Consider the following 18,979-nt stretch of genomic DNA (forward strand, 5'->3'; position numbering starts at 1 on the left):
AAAACGACGAACAAAGTATCCATTGCGCAAACAAAGAATTGACAAACAATGAAAATATAACAACGTCAGCTGAACTTTTGAATACGAAAATGACGATAACTTTTTTATTTCAACGAATGTAGAGGAAGCTGGGGAAGAGAATGACAAGATCGAAACAAATTATTGTTTCTTATTACCCTAACAGTTTATGTACGAGTATAAATGTTATTTCTTATATTTTCCCTTATCACCATAAAGTTCATCATATCCATCTTTGGACTTCGTATCAACAGTGGCTGCAAGTTGTCTTTGATTACTTGTGGCTCTGCCCACCCCATTAGGGATTACGGGCGTGAGTTTATGTATGTGTATGTATGTCTTATATTTTTAAATTAGTATATTAGAAATAAAATAAACTAGCGGAATCGACATCGAGTGAATTATCATCTCCATAGCGTTATCCCGTTTTCACGGGTGTACCTGAAGATTTGACAGTTCCGGTCTTTTAGAAGCGACTGTCAATCTGACCTTCCAACCTGAAGGGTTAAACAGCCCAACGCATGTTAGGTCACACTCCGTAACTACGAAAAATCTCGTGCATTTGAGTTTGCTCGCGATGTTTTCCTTTACCGCTGAGTACATGATTATATTTTTTGATATAAACATGCATGAATGCCAAAACAAATGCGAAAATTTGGTTTATATCTGTTATGGATTTGAATCTGCGACCTCGCAGTAAGAATCAAGCGTTCTTACTTCTATTCGTAACGCTTGCACCATCGTAGCGTGCCGTAGCGGCTTATCAGCTACGAAGCCGTTACGAATCGTAGAATATCAACGCCACATTTCAGATTCAAACTTCGTTACAAAAAGTGCAAAGCTTCTTATTGAAAGCCGTTGAGGAAATATGAATTTTCCATTGCAAAGCGCTTAATATGCAAAGAGCAGCTGAAACTTAAAAGGAATATCATTGGATATTGTTATTTTTTACATATTTCATAAAGTTACTGAAGTGAATTTAGGATCACATTTTGCTTGTGGAAGCATCCTGTCTCTGTGCAATTGGTCGGAAAAGTAGAAATATCGTATCTTTTTTACGCATCGTTTGTGTTACAGTATACTATGATACACCACACAGTCACGTAGAATATTCAAAAGCGTCTGATGAGACGTGAATATAAAGCAAGTGAAATGGCGATATACTTTGTTTTCAGTGAAAGTACATTGCTGCGACAAATTGAGATCGCAGCAATGTACTCCAGATTAATTGGAAATTACTGACGTAACTACACACAGATGGACAGAGTCACAATTTACCAAACGACAGCTTCAGCAGCTATTCTTACTACCGGTGTCTTAAGATCAATATTTTCTTAGTTACGTAACAGTTACAAACCTAAAACACATACAAATGGTCTCGCTCGTACTTACTTCTTTACGCGGATGGGCAGATACTTCAATTATCAGTAACACAACCCGCATCCAAAACACACAACGAATAAGGTCGATTTCACTTCGAATAGAACGGATATGAAAGGGCGCAAGCGTGGCCGAAAAAATCATCATACATAGTCCGTCTTATTGCCATAGTTTTTGCCCCAATTAGGGCATCGCGGACGACAAACCAGTGGCGACAACGGTTGGTATGTAAAACTGACTGGACGCCCCGTCTATTCCTAATGTCTTTCAATCTATAAGCCAAAACAATATTTAATATATTTTAAAAAAGTCGTCCTTAATTTGTCGGTGAGTGGTTCCACTAAGATGAAGCCAATGTTAGTGGTCGTATCTGTTGTATTAGTGTCGAGCCGTGGGCTCTGCGGCCGACGATAGTGAAACCAGGTCACTCGCACCGGCGACGCCGCGCCGTTGGCCGGTGCCGGGACACATTTCAACCGGGATTATTTTTAAAACAACATAAGCCAGAGCGAGAGCGTTTTTGTCAATTCTATAGCATACTACATTAATAAAAATTAAGCAAAATTAAAAATTTTGAAAAAACCCACGACGGTAAAAAACTATTGCAAATAAATTGCTATTATAAATTAAAGAGGCGTTTCGAATAATATTGATTCTAAACACTAATATTGTGGCGCCCCCTAGTGATTGACAGACATGAGACCTATCTAATGACATAAACTCATCAAACACAAACCCGTTATTGAAAACCGCATCAAAATAGGATCATTAGTTTAGAAGATAAGTGATAACATTACTTTGCACAAACGCACACACAAACATCTCTCACCCTAAACGCATATACCTGCTCCATTCCGTCGTGGGTAAAAATACGCTCGTAATCGCTCAAGGGTCTTCTGATTACTTGTGACTCTGCCCAAGTAATCAGAAGACGTGCAGAGTTTTGATACGAAGTCCAAAGGACAGACTTGATGACCCGTATCGATCAGCCCATCACCCATATAATGCTCATCGTGTTACAAGGGTCATAGGATGATGAAGATAAGCAGCTGAACGCGTTCTATGCTTTCGTGTGCTCCCAATCCAGCATAGTTCCAGTGTGGTGTATAGAATATCTATCTCCTTATATAGCTCTACATTATTCATAAGTTAGTACATAGGCTAATGTATTAGGCAGAGTCAATATACCAAACGTTTCATTGAACAACCCACATTGCATGGTATTAATACACCACACCAATAAGCGTTTACAGTATGAAGTATGACAAATTAATAATGACTCAGTACGAGTATGCCAGTAAAATCATTCCATCCATAACATTTATGTAGAGCGGTCCAACATGAGGGATTGAGTACGCCGCGCGCCAGCGGGTCACGCGGCGGTATTGAGTGACGGATGGGGACCCGGACACACATAAATAGCATTTACTGTCTTGTTAAAGTATGTGTGTTTACGGAAATGTTCGCTACGGCTATAATAAATTCTGATAAATATGTTAAATTATGATACTTTTCTGGATTCTGGAGTCTGGTACACCCTGGAAAGTCGGAGACAGGAGGAATGGACTCCGTTTTGCAGTGAACAGACACGCCTGTGATGCCTTGACATGCATTGGACATGTATCTCTCCGACACAGTGCTATCGTCTGTATAACCAAAAATACCGGGCATAATCAGCAGATCATTGATATGAAGCAGAAAAAGAGCGGCAGAGCAGCAAGTCAGATATCCAATTACATAGGCTAGAAGGGATCCCATATGCCGGAAGCTTTTCAATAAGGCTATCGTATCAAACACTGTCAAAGGCCTTTGAGATATCAAGAGACACGGCAAGAGCCTCGCCAGATTTTCGATGGCCACGCTTCATAAGTGTGTAGCGTATACAAGAAGACCACCAGTTGGCCTATTCCGGCGGAAACCAAATTGGCTTTAGCTTATTTAAAACACAATAACAAGACGATAAGTCAGTAATCTTTGGCTCAGTCATCCAGACAATTTTACAAGGAGTAATAAGATAAGTATTGGTGTAGTTACAGTAAAAAAATGGAGAGAATTGTTAGTAAAAGTTGAAAATTAAGGGAACAAAAAAGAACTGGTGATCGACTACGCGGATGACGTGTGTATGTGTGTGAAAGATGAGTGCATATGCATGAGCGCACAGGGTGTGTGTGTGAGTTGTGTGAGTTAGCCCTATGACTGTGTCTTGCGATCGGAAGCTGCTATGCCTGCTATGAGACAGCAGCTTCCGCTAACTTGTTACGTGTAAGAATGTGTGTGATAGGAGGTGTGTTTAGTGTAGAGTGTGTGTGCGTGTGTATGTGTAAGTGTGTAAGATTGATTGTAGCTTGGAATTATTTTTTCTGTGTCTTCATAATTTAGGTTTAAAACCAATTCTTTATGTTATGTTTTACCACAAATCTATTTAGAGATGATACGACTAGCTATAATAAAATGCTGAGATGAAAAGGTTGTTTTATGGAGAAGGACACGACAGACATAATTTGTTTTCGTTTGTAAAGAATCCGGTAGAGGAAAAAAATAGAGCAAGAAAATTGTAAGAATCACAAAGAGTTGTCTCACAGTGAGTACTCTGGCGTAATATAGGTCTTCAGAAGGGAATCTAAAGTGCTTGAAATGAATAACCTTAAGCACAGCTATTTGCTTTCTCTCTACTAAAGGGACGTTTTTGCAGCAACGCAGCCCCAAACAGAGACGCAGTAGCGTAGATAGCAGAGCGTGATATACTATTTTAATTGTTTAAGAGTCAGTTGCATAGATAAGACGTCTATTTCTGGTAGTAAGTTTATCTATTAGGGGAGACCATTTTACGTTTATATCGATGTAGGCGTCGAGGGGTATGTAAAATCAATGGTTTCTTTAGTGTTCAAATGGAATTTACTAATACCTTAACCTGTTGAATAAAGCAGGTTGGACCGAGGACGAGTACGGACGAACGAGGCAAGATTTAATTTATTTAATTAATAGAAGCAGTCGGAGCGGGCGAAGCGAGCGGAGCGGGTAGAGCAAGATAAAGCTAAAGATAACTTATTTCAAAGACTAGGGTTTCACTTCGTTAAATACTCGTAAATAGTATTTGTAGGGTCAGCCGTCCGCATAACCGAATACCCAAAGTATGTAATAGGTATTTATATTATTTTATTGCAAAGTTACATAGAGTATGGTGTGACATGGTAGTCTTAATACACGCGATAGGATTATACTGAGTAGTACCTATGCTTATTGAAGACTTGAAATATTTATCTCTCTTCAGAGCTTCAAAAACCAGTTGCGAGCTCATTTTGAATCCTTATGCGGATATTCTTAGGATATTACTATTATGTATGATGTATTTTATTTATTTCAATGCTTGTCTTGTATGTGTGTGTATAGTCTATTATTATTTATTATTATAGTTTTCTCAGATTATGGTTAGGTATATTTTTAGTATATATGGATTACATTATATTGAGTATTTATTAATATATGTACGTATAGTATAGAGTATTTATTATATTAACTTTTAGGTATTTATTTATTTTTATTTTATTTATTTTTTTTGTTGCACCATCCCGCATCCAAGCTATAAATGTTTGTTTCCTTTTGTTGGTTGCCTGGAAGAAATTGCTCTAGAGCAATAAGGCCGCCCAAATTGTACTGTATTCATGTGTTTTGTCTGATTGTTGAATTTTTAGTTCTGTGCAATAAAGTATATTTGATTTGATTTGATTTGATCAGGAAGTAATCTTGAATTTATCGTGCTAAGGGTTCTCACCCGGAAAATAAAAATATATGTTTTTATTTATTTGTTTACTGCCATTTTGATTTGGGATAAGTTTGGTATAAGTATAGAATTATTTAATGTGGGAATATATTTCACTGAATGGTTCATAGTCGATAGGTAGTCTTGGTTCAGTTTTAGAAAGTTCATTCAAACATAATTATAATTTGAGCAGTAAAACCAAATTGTATTAATCGCCAGATAACATTTTGAATTTGTCGGAAAATAAATTTTAAGCTAATGTAGAGCTTTATGTAAAAAAGCTTATTATGATAAATTTTCCTGGTATTAAATGTGTTCTTCTAGTTATGAAATTAATAACTTGCAATGTATACCTACATCGATTTAACAGATATGTTGCTGTTGCAGTTTCTTGTTATTTCTTCTCCTCAGCCATAACACCTTGCGAATGACGTAGATACAAAAATGTTAAATTGACCTTGGTTTCTGCGACAATCAACGTGGGACAAAAATATAGAATGAAAACAAACTCGTATAAACTTTGACGACTGTCAAAACAAACGCCATTGATCAAAAAAATGTGCAATATTTTATAACTTGTGCTACAATTTATAACTTTGACATAGAATTAGCTGAGGCACCGGTACTTTTAATAAATATTTTATGTTTTATAAATATACTAAAACATAATTCACTACAATTGTAAGGTTTATTAAGTTCTGTGTTATGCGACAAATATTAATTATATTTTCAGTAGTGTCCCGATTTCGCATCTTTCTTTGTAATAACTGGAACAGTTTCAGCGTTGTGTGTTTCCGAAATATTGTTTATTTATTTATATATATTAAATATAAAGTACGGGCACTGGTACTGACTATACATTACAGCATTTCCTTAACTATAATCTTAAAATTATATACACCACAGTAACCATACTACCCACACCACAACACTACCAACGTCACAAACGCACAGTATTGTTACAATCATTTTGGAGTTATGAAAGCTAGAGTGTGTACCTATTGCGTGTCCTATTTTAGACCGAATCGTCACTTACTAACAAGAAATGTAAAACCATTATGATACCGGGTTCAACACACTTTCCCTAAAGTGTCACATTTCATATTAGGACTAATTAGGAGCCTCATATTCCTGATTTTACACGGTAAGAGTCCGGGACCCGGTTTATAGTTACCCGTAAATCTCAAACAATGTAGGTACTTACATAAGAAGTGTAAAGTAACTTACTAAGAAATTAAAATAATAATGTTATATTTTCTTCATAGAGTTTAAACACGTGGTAATTGAGTGTGTAGTGTGCTGGAATATGTAAAGGCACTCTTCAATTATACTCCAATGTAGGTTCAACGACACAGGTTTATTCTTCTCATCCCAATCAGTGAGGTACCTACGTACAAGAGAAAAGCATGAAATGGACCGAAATTAAATATCGATGAGCCAAAAGTAAGGATTGCGTAATAGAATAGGCGGGAAGCGCGAGACATAGCGACGTGCAATCAGTATGTAGTCTAGGGAGCGACAGGCGCGGGCCCAGGTATGGGCAGGCTGTCGAATGGAGCTCCCGGCGCCCGCGCGCCGCGTTGCCGTTGCGATGCTGCGTGACGTAGGCAAAGTAATGGCAGGGCCGTACTCCGCACAGGGCCGACTCGCTTAAGGTTCCGTGAAACGTGTGAGACCGTGTGGGTCATGTAGTGAAAATCACTTGGTGATGATTTCAGGACACCACACACGCGTTGTGTGCATATAGAAGATCATATTGTTGTTGTTCAATGATAAACGAGTCGAAGTTTTGAAAACAACTTCACGATTACTATTTGTGCTACTGGAAAATGTGATACTACATAAGTAGGTATTGGATATCTGGTCTTATTTGTTGAGAAGCTGTTTTATTAGATTTCAAGCAAATACCAGTTAAGGATTTGAAAGGTCAATCTATAAATATAAACTTATCAAGCGCAGACCGTTAATAATATTTGCTGAGAGATGGAATCAGTATAGCCTTCAGCAAACAGCCAACCCGTTAACTTGTTAGCTATCGAAACATTAATCAAAACCAACTTTGCTCGGGTTTCGATATTATTAATGTTTCATAAATATATGTAGGTATATTGATACAAATGAAACTTCAAATTAATAAGTATTACTCCCGACATATTAATATAGATCCGCACTAATAATTATAAATTCACTTCACTTAAGTCACTTTGTGACCCCTAGTTTCGTTAGGACATTACAGGCTGATCACCTGATTGTCCGAAAGTAAAATGATCCATGTATCTAACTAATGCAAGTACCACACGGGTTGTGAGGTAGATGACCAACCTTATAAACCGTGGTGTCAGGGTTACTACTGAGCCGCCAAAGGCCCTGACATGGCTCATGTAACGACTACGCACTTATATAAGTCAGTAGTATCCGGGACCAACGGCTTAACGTGCTTTCCGAAGCACGGATCATCTTACTTTCAGACAATCAGGTGATCAGCCTGTAATGTCCTAACCATAGTAGGGTTACAAAGTGATTTTTATGATTTGTCCCCATATTATGAAAGTAACTCTGTTTAGTTTAAGCTGCTAATGACCATGATGCTACTACTAATTTAGATTAGATTTAATTTGAGACACAGGGAATAGTATAGCACAGTTGTATCTCAAAAATCACGGGGATGAAAACAAATGACTAAAGTCTACACGAACGGAGACGCGGCGGAGAGCTTATGTTTCATAAATATAATTCACTAATATAATATCGCTAGGTAAATGTCACTACGCAAATAATAATACTCACGACGAGGAAGTTCTACTAAAATCAGCGTGGAATGGAAACTTTATTGAAATCTCGACGCAGTTGTAAAAAACATGGCTGGTTCCGACCGAGTCCGATATTGGCTGTGTGGAACTCTTGCAATTAAAATGTCCGCTACGTGCTTCGCCGGGAGACACAGAGATGCTTTATGTTGAACAATGTTCAAATATATTTTTCATTGGGAACTACTAACAGACCCCGCATATATTTGGAAACTCGATAAGCGATGAGTATTAAATTCATATAACACGCCCAGCTGTTTGTCATCCGGACATGTCGTAAAATCTAACAAGGTGATTGTGTCCTTTCTATCATGGTGAACAATCATTATGGGCGTAAGGCTGATTCGTTGTGACCATAGGGCTCATCAGGTCCTCCTTAGGTCGTCGTAACAACAGTGGCTGCAATTTGTCTTGGCTTGTCTTGTCTATTATAAGCAAACACCTATTGTAAATGCTGTTGGATATCTGAATAAATAAATAAAATAAATAAATAAAATAAATTACTAGTGACTCTGCCTGACATGTTTGTTTCGATCTCATGTATCTTACTATTAAATATTAATCATCGTATGTATTATTGTCACTATAAACAAATGTATCGTCTTTATAAATTAATCAAATATTTTTTTTATGTATGGTTTCGTAAACGTTTTAATTGAGGCTAATCGAAGCATGTACCCAGACGTGTGGATGCTGTTTATGTTTTTCATGTAAAATTCTTAATGATGTAACACTCACCAACATAAAATTGATGTTAAATACACTTTATGCTGGAACGGCGATTAACTCCACGGAACATCAAGCTGGATGAGCACCTGCGCCGGCGACGCCGTTAGCCCTGTAGAGGTGAAATAATACTGTTATAACTATTTACCAAAATTGATTATTTTTATTTTAAAAGTAGCATGGAAAATGCTGCACCGACAAGAGCATGGCTCTTAAATTCGCACCCCCCGTGGAAAAACGCAGTAAGTGGACTAGCGACATTTTTTTTTATTGCACCATTCAATTCAGCGTACACGAATACACCTTCTCACAAATTTTCATTAAGATATCAGTAAAAATAAAGAAATTATTACAAAAACAATGAAATTGTGCAACATTGATAAAAATATTTTTCCCCCATAATAAGAAAGTAAGTATAAATACGTGATTTTTTTTGTAATTTTCCCATATAGTAAAGTCATAATAACACTTACGTCGATTTTACACGAAAGTTTTTTAGGATGGTCGAGTCGTAAGTAAACGTACTAACATGTTTCACGACATTATACGACACGACAGTGGTTGTACGTCTAGTTACTTCGTTATTCCACGAATCTTTTAGCGTTACTATTTGGTGTAACTCCAGCTACTTGCCTATTCTGCGAATCTTTTAGCGTAACGGTTTGGTGTAAATATAATCACGTTTTTTTTTCCAAGCAAGATTTGATATTACTATTACGTTATTTCATTTAACTTCATTTTTCGATGACATATTTTATACTACACTCTTCATAAATATGAATACAACTCTTTTAAAGGCAATAATTTGAATCATTTGTCGTGTTATTCTAATTACTGTACTTACGCCGCGCCGGCGGCGGCGGGCTGCACACTCAAAGAGAGGTATTAGAAAGATATTAGAGAGGTATTACATCTATCCACCAATTTTTCGTCAATCTCGACTTTATATTCAACCAAAAATCGACCCTATTATTACTGTACTGTGATCGTTATTTGTAGGGTCGTATGCTGATTGTGCTTTTACCACGGTAAAACCAAGATCACCCATAAACAAAATTATAGCCGACGAAGTTTATAAAAAACGACCTTATTATTATCGCACTGTGATCGTTATTTGTAGAGTGAAAGCTGATTGTCTATTTGTGATCGTAGTTTTACCACGGTATTCCGTCAGTCAGCATACGACCCTACAAATAACGATCGCATTGCAGTAATAATAAGGTCGATTTTTGTTAGAATAAAAAGTCATGATTGACGAATGTTGGATAGATGTAATAATTATCTCTCTATTTAATTTGTTCATGGTGGCTACTCGAAGCGTGCATATCTTTGTGTGGAAGTAAAAAACCCAAGGATTATACGTATGCTCAACTTGGACAAAATCGAAGATGGTGAGTTATTTACTTATAAATAGACTAGCTAGATTTTAGGTACCTATTACCTTACCTACTTAGTATATTACTATTTATTAGACTATTAATATTATAAATATTTTGTTTTGTAAGGTTTACACAGAAGCAGATACCTACCTACTTGACGTAAGTTGGTTTGGTTAATGCGTGATGATGATTGCACTGCTCTGTACTAATTATTAAAGTATACTAAGCATGCCTAGGTGCCTATTCGGTGCTTTTAATCTATAAACTAACTACCTATTTAAATTAGGGTGTGCCGTTTTTATACATTCGCTATCACCTGGCATAGCACCTGGTATATAAATAAAATAAAGATATTTTAACAAAAAACTGTTACGTGATCAACTGTAGTATTTCGGCTTGGTTGTGAATTATCTACCTAGGTATATAAGTTAACTTTTGCAAAAACACCCTTGATTTTGTTATTTGTGCGCTTGAGTTTGATATACATTTTATTATTAACGCATTGGTACTAACCTTCTATTTAATACCTAAATAACGATAAAATATCTAGGTTTGTGTCTAATTATTAGGGTGATTTGGTAATGGGTCATTTTTATTGCTTGACGTCTATTATGTACCTACCTACAAACAATGTATTTAAACCATTATGTTACAATTAACAGATTCCATTAATACTGCAACCCAATCCAGTACAACCCAGTGGAAGAATGACCAGAAATGCAAAAATATTTCAAGAAACTATGGGATATCTTCTCGTCGTAGTCAACATGAGACACATTCTCTTGAAGGTTCGTATGTACCTATCCGTATCCTACTAAAGTCGAGTAAACTTCTTCTTCTCTCGTGTGGGTTGAGACAATAATTGACTGACCTCATCAACCCTAGTATCAGGGTTACTACTGAGCCGCCATAGGTCCTTGATATGCCTCATGTAACGACGACATACCTGCATACTTAATTAAGCCGCAACCAACTGCCTAACGTGCTCTCCGACGCACAGATCATCTTACTTTTGGGCCATCCGGTAACCAGACTGCAATGTCCTAGTGATCTCGCCGCTCGGCTACGATATGGGTGTCACTTTGACTACTTATGTATGTCGGTAATTAGGAAATAGTACTAATATTAAATATTAAAATGAATATTAGTACCATTTCTGATTTACGACTTGGCCGGGAAGCTAAGCAGCTGAAAACGTTCCCTGTTTTGTATGCCGAAATATCCTTTCAGTATTTGTATTCTAGATTGATATAGTTATTTACCTACTAACCTGGAAGCGGCGCGTGGTAAAGTTTCTCTGAAATAGTCAGTGCCTGTGTATTTGTGGTATAATTATTCTGTCATTTTCCTCTTATCATAACAACCACAGATATATTTTTGATTTGCTTAATGTAGTTTTTTCTAGAGTTATCTCTTATGCAAACCAACTGGCTTTTATAGGGTTTTAGCCAAGTTGCAACGATTAAGTACGTAAAACGACAGTGACAGTGATTTGAGAGATTGACATGTAACCTTATGTCAATCACATACATTTTTATCACTGACTCTGTCGCTTTTCGGATACGTTGGAAAATTGGCTCATCTCTAAGCTTACTATAATAGGTATTAATGGTTGTTTTTCTTTTTAGTAATTTATTATCATACTGAATAGTTTTTATATTTTGTCATTTGCAGGTTCTACCGAAAAGCAAAGAGGGGGTGATCGGAAAGGAGCAAAATGTTCAAGAAAACTCTTAATGATTAACTGTAATAACTGAAAATGAAGGTTTTTCTAATGAAGGCAAGTGCCATACCGTATTAATATTATTTTGTGATTATGCATGTAATAATTAATAAACGTTTTAAAATTAAAAGTTGGATTTTAATTACAAATAGAAATAACTCCCTGAAAACTGAAAACCCATGCGGGTCAAACGAGTTTTGGCACAGCTAGTAAATAAATATTCATGTTTTTAATACAAATTAGAATAAACACTTAATTTAACACTGATTTAATTTATTTCAATATACATGGTGGCCCAAAAATTCACGTTCAAAATGAAAAATTTGATAGAGGGGCTCATTAGCTACCAGAAACACCCCCATATATGTTCAGCGATTATTTACGGTTTAGGAGATATGACCCATTTTACACCTTTTTCTTGATTTTCTATCTTACTTCAGAAATCATCATTTTGTCGCTATCCCTTTCTTAATAATTCTAATTTTTTCTTTTTAATTTCTAATTATTTTGCTTCATAACTATGCCTAAGGATGTGTATCGCTAGGTGAAAAAATAAAAACAGTCGAATGAAAGATAAAAAAGTCATTGGAAGTTGGAAGTCAAAGTGAGAATTCGTCTAAAATTGTTACAGTTGTTAAAACTTCGCCGAAGAATAATAAACACATGAGATTTTCATGAACCCTGAAAGTGTTTTTAAAAACTGCTCCATTTAATAGGCTTTTAGACACATCAAAAAAAGTACCCTTAATAGGGGCATAAAACTAGTAATTAGCCCTCAAAGATTGCAAGACAGACAGATTTTATTTTAGTATCTCATAGTATGAATCACCAACAGTGTTTGGGGATAACTTTTACCTTCATTACAATATGAATACCAAAAGTGACTGCAAGTTTTGTCTTCAGACTGTTGCTATGTCTACCCTGTTAGCGATTATGAGCGTGATTCTTTTTATTGAAAATGTGTCTTTGAGCACCTTTAACAACGTTAGAAAGAAGCAGCTACCTACATTGTATGAGAATGTAATTTTTTCCTTCAAATCTGTCTATCTTGCCATCTTTGAGGTCTAATTACTTAGTTTATTGCTTCTATTAAGGGTACTTTTTTTGGATGTGTCTAAAAGCCTATTAAATGGAGCAGTTTTTTAGAGATACCTACTGTCAGCGTCCATGCCAATCTCATGTGTTAATTATTCTTCAGCGAAGTTTTAACAACTGTGACAATTTTGGTCCAATTCTCACTTTGACTTCCAATAACTTTTTTTTTGTCTTTGATTTGACTGTTTTTATTTTTTTACCTAGCGGTATATATCTTTAGACGTAGTTGTGAAGTAAAATAAAATAATTATTAAGAAAGGGATAGCGACAAAATGATTATTTCTGAAGTAAGGTAGAAAATCTAGAAAAAGGTACAAAATAGGTCATATCTCCTAAACTATAAATAATAATAAATTATGGCTGAACATACATGGGGGTGTTTCTAGTAGCCAATGAGCCACTCTATCAAATTTTTCATTTTGAACTTGAAGTTCTGGGCCACCCTGTATAATGTATGAGCATACATACTTCTACATTCTAGACTAACCCCTGCAACAAACAAGTATTTAAAGATACATACAATTATTTTGAGATATTTCCTTATTAAAAAAGCAATTTCTATAGTTACACTATCTAAGATCATTTACTTTCACGTGGAACAAATAGGTTTCTCAACTTACGCAAAATATTTTGTTAAAATTTTTCGTGTAAGAACGAAGTAACTAATACTTACAACATCCGAGTAAGGCGAAATCGGAAGGTGAACAACGTTGTAGGTAAAGTTACAACTGTGAATGTTGTTTGCACTACGTAATAATAAAGCAGTGTCTGTACTTACAACGGAACGTTTGATTATAGTTTCGTGGAATATCTACGCAATCGTGTTTTTTTAATTTTTTTTCAAATATACACTATTAATTAAAAATTAATAAATGTGGGTCAATCCGGGCTACATTTTGCTATTATTTTCTCTTTGAAGGTTATTTCCAGGACTTATACCTAATTAGTAGGACAGTTTTTTTTAGCTCCTGAAAAGTTGATAAAATCAACTTACTGCGTTTTTCCACGAAGGGTGCGAATTGATGATGATGATAACTATTTACCATCTTTTCTGAAATTACGTAAAACTTTTATGGTAACAAACAAATGGAATTATCATTAATGTGAACATTTAAATTGTTTCTAAATTAGAAAGCACACATGCGTGTATAATATCTGTCTTTAGATAAAATAATAATACGATCTAAAGACATTGCCGTATTAACTTAATGATGCATTTTTATATAAAATTATCCATTAAAAATGTAACAAATGACAAAATATTATGTGAGCCGTTCAAGCAAAAAAGAAAATTTACACTTTTTAATAAATTAAAATGAAAGAATTGTAGTAGTAACGCAAAAATACTGCCGTAAATGCACCGTTTACAAACGGGTCGCAAATACTCCAACTTGGTTGTCGTTAGCGCTCGCCCGCGGCACCGCGGCACGGAACGTGTTAAATCTTCGAATACGAAATACTTACTATTCAAATACGAATTTTGGACAGTAACTGCAGCAACTGCTGAGTTGGATTTACAAAATGTGGCGACATAAGTAGTTTAGGTTTTTAGGAATGTAATATAACTGTTTGAGTTAATGCGTGTTTGTTTGTACATGAACTATGCTTAGGCAATGAATTAGGACTGATAACTGATCAATTAGTATCTTTGAACTAATACGACAAGTGGCCGCAATTGGTAAGTACCTATCTATATATAAAAAAATACTTTCCCACAAGAACAGAAAACAACGGTCGTCAAAAGACAGTCATATTTCAGTGCAGATACAGTAATAATACGAACTTGCGGATGAGTTGATTGGTGTATAGTGCCGTTAATAAAACAGAACATTCATTGTGTTCAAATAATATTAAACTGAAATCGCTTTACATCGTGTGAGCAGCTAACCTCGAACAGATATTATCACAATGGGCCGGCTAACACCGGCACAACACAACAGTTTTAAGTTCCTCCATTAAATAAAAAAGAAACTGCAAACTAAGTGTAATCCGGAATTATCTAGTTAGCTGTAGTTCGATGGTCGTTTCCATTGGAAAGCAACTAGGTAACGAGCTCAACTCGTAATGTGTGTTTGTTCACAAACAATCGCCAACTTGGTTCCACATTGTGATGAGTCAACTTTTTAGTTACCCTCCAGTGGAACACGTAAGAAATGTCTGTGGGGAGTGTGCGTGTATGTGTGTCGAGGGAACATTTGCCGAGATAAGTATGACACGCCGCTCTTAACACGGGCACGGGGACAGTCGGTATAGAAGCCAGTAACACACCACCAGCGATGCTAATATGCGACGCATAAATATGCGAACAGAACCGGGGAAAAAAAAGAGCGAAAACGTAAAAGACTTACTGTTTTACCAATAACAAATAACAAGCTGTGAACATGACTGTGTTTTAAGGATTTGTCCGCCAAGCTGAACTTTTCTTGGCTGTCAAATACTTACATACCATGTTCACCGACTGTTTATGTTTTATTGCTAAGGCAAATTGTGTATAATGTTGCTATAGCAGCTGAGATCCAAATTGCGGCATTGGTGTACCTAAAATGTTACTACCTCTACCTCGGATATCTAAAGATTGTGAAACATTATATCTCTAGGTACGTAGTTTAAAAAATCCCGTCTAGTATGTATCTATCTAAACATATCGCATCATATTTCATGGTTAGAGACGAATATCATTAAGAAGTAAGTACAAAAACCAACACGCATTCGCGTCTCTTAGCATCGCGAGTGATATGTCCCGGCCGTTGTAGATAGAGCTGACATTTTTTATCTAGGTCGAGACTTCAGAAGCTTTATAGCCGCCTTGACACTGCTCACGTCAGTTTCCACATTTTGATGAGTGATGTTACATTGTAGGTCCCAACTGAAGGACAAAATGACCCGCAAAATGGAGGATAATGGACTTCAGTGGTCTGGGGCACATCCGACATAAACTAGGTCAGTAAGTAGTCCTTTTTCAGTTTTGTCATTGCCATCCTAAGGATTATAATGAGTAATTAGGATAAAATTCATACTCAAAAAGTTTAAAACTGAGTCTACAGACCGCGGAACACAGCTCCTATTTCGAGAGACATGCAACAAACTCTTATGATTGACAACCCGCGTTCACAACATACTTTATTAAAATTAAAAAAAAAACAAAGAATACATACAGATCATACGTAAAATATAGGTAGTACTTTCTTTTCATTAAATTGATAATATTCATGTTCTATGTAGCTTCATGTGCGTAAGTTAATCCCAAACCCAACTAGAAGAATCCACGAGTGTTATAAATTTTTGACCTAATTACACGATCTAAGATTTTAAAACTATATTAAGAAATGCACTTGTAAATGTTTTAATAAGAAAACAAGAGGACACCAGGGCAACACGTGATAATCATTTATGTTCCAAACATGAATTCGAAAACAAATTCGACAATCATTGGTTTAGGCCTGTGCTGGATAAAAACCCAAACACCCAAACATGTTTTCAGCAAATAAATTCGGTAGTAAAAACTCGGGACGTGACAATGGGGAACAAACTTCCAATACAATGCCACCTTAACGCGCCCCGTCCCCCGCACGCCCCGCACGTCCTACTCGTCCGACAACCTCACACGTCCCCGGGGGCGAGCTACGAACAGTTTAAACCGAGCACCACGGCCCCGTACACAATCGTATTACCATAGTAAGAAGAGACCAGTAAACAAAACCAAGCCAAGAAATTTTCCACCTAGGGCAATACACATGACAGTTGAAAGTCAAGATTCAATTTATATCTAAACTATGGTAGCAAAACATGCATCACATATACATAAACTCAGAGGAACAACAAAACGTACTACACATGAGTCAAAATGTGACTTTTTGTGCAACTTATATTCTAACAGCCTCCGTGGTCTAGCGGTTAGAGCATTGGCGCACGATCTGGAAAACCAAATTCTTTTTTTTTGACGTGACATATTGTAGATTTGCCGCAGATGGCATTAACTACTCGGCCGGAGACCCGGGTTCGATTCCCGATGGGGATGCTGTCGAAAATCACTTTGTGAGACTGTTCTTTGTTTTGCTAAGATATTGCAGGCTGATTCACCTGGTTTTCCAATAAAGAAAGATGATTCCGTGCTTCGGAAGGCACGTTAAGGTCCTGGGGTATTAGCCCAAATGCTTCTACCAACCCAGTGGTTGATTGAGAGAAGACCTGTGCTCAGCACTCAGCACTGTGGGACTTCATGTATTGTTATTTTATTGTCGATATACCGTACGTGAGGCATTCACTACTAGCTCGGATCTCATTCTGGTATTATTTGGTAGGTATTCAGAGGGCTTGTGTAAGTGTTATTCACTTCAAACACAATAACAGTAAAGGTGATGTCGTGAATTGCACGGCTGTTTTGCTTTTACTATGGCGTTGTAAACGTTCACTGATACGATTAGTTTACCCGTTATCTAGTTTCGTAGGTGACGCCGCATCCGCCGGTTTAACACCACGGTAGGTAAATGGAAAATACTTTAGTTTACGAAAGGGACAATAAAAACAGTCGAGGGACAGTGTGAAACTTAAAAGTAACCAACATGTAATATGATTTAAGTTTCATTTTTGGAACTCAAAATCGGCGGTGCCACTTGGCTTTAGAATGTTTTTAAAAGCACGGTTGACTCGCAGTATACTTAATGTAGGACAACAATGAGCTACGACGGCTTATTGCTCTGCTGGTTGCTTGCTCTACATTACATACGATAAGTTTTCGTTACGATGTCACTAACACCCTGTATGTACATTAAATCATCAAAACCATGAAATCCACTACCAGCTTCTATACCTACACACGCCTCGTCTCTCAATCAACCGATGAGAATTTATTATGCAGTAATCCAAGGATATCCAGAACAGATTCATGTTGATGTTCACGAGCTGTCGGAGGTGTGTGACGCGATCTCGATCTCGGTGACATTATACAATGCAAATGACTACCTATAGAGGCACACGCGGAATATTAATCAAACGGTAATAAGAGTTTGTTTACATTATTAAATTCCAAGAAAGCCTACAGTAAATATATAAATAAGTAGGCTAATATACATAAAAAAATCTTTTTAAAGAGGGTTGGCACAGATGAATGAATCGAACCCTGTACTTGACAAGTAGGCGCACTAACGAAGGCATTATGCCCTTCAAACCAAGCTCTTCAAATATGTACTAAACAATATTTACCCGCCCTATGACGCGCCATGAACCACAAGGCATTAAGCAAACGGACCGTTGTCAATAATTAAATCGAGAAGTAAACGAATCGTGAAACCTTTTGTACCGAGAACAACATCGGATATCAAAACAAAGAGTTAGCAGGACAAAGGCAGCGAGAGATCGGCGGAATTAACCCTCAACCGGGATGATGAAGTGCGGGCCACAGACGTAGCGGGACACAGAGCGGTGCTTATTGTATTTATATAGGCTTAGAACTTAGTCTAAGGCGTATATAAAATAGTTAAATTTCAATGTACATTACAGAGTGCGTGTGTGGCTTGATTTTATAGCTTCATGCTGGTGACGCAATGAACGCCAAAATGTAACGTGATGTTGTCCTAGTACGGTTTTGAAAAACACTACTCTGGGCGTCATCTCACTCGCGTCGCGCAGAGTACTGCGGGGCGGAAGGCAAGAGGGAAACCACTGCCCTATTTTACCCTAAAAAAGTAGCATGGAGAACGCTATACCGACAAGAGCGTGGCTCTTAAACTAGTGATGAACTTGATGTTTGTTAAACAGCGTTGTGTATAAGTGATGTATTTTATCGAGTTTTACATACATACATACATAAACTCACGCCCGTAATCCCTAATGGGGTGGGCAGAGCCACAAGTAATCAAAGACAACTTGCAGCCACTGTTGATACGAATTCCAAAGATGGATATGATGAACCTTATGGTGATAAGGGATCAGCCTATCGCCCATAACATTAGTCCATCATGTTAGAGGACACGAGTAGTGTATCGAGTTTTAACAAAAGATAATTCCCCCCATTTAAAAAGTAAAAGTTTAGGTATTATTTCGTTGCAGTGAGTGAAATCTCAGTCTATTATGCTATGGATATAACTCTGAC

Source organism: Pectinophora gossypiella, unplaced genomic scaffold (genome assembly GCF_024362695.1).
Source record: "Pectinophora gossypiella unplaced genomic scaffold, ilPecGoss1.1 Pgos_35, whole genome shotgun sequence".
NCBI classification, from domain to species: Eukaryota; Metazoa; Arthropoda; class Insecta; order Lepidoptera; family Gelechiidae; genus Pectinophora; species Pectinophora gossypiella.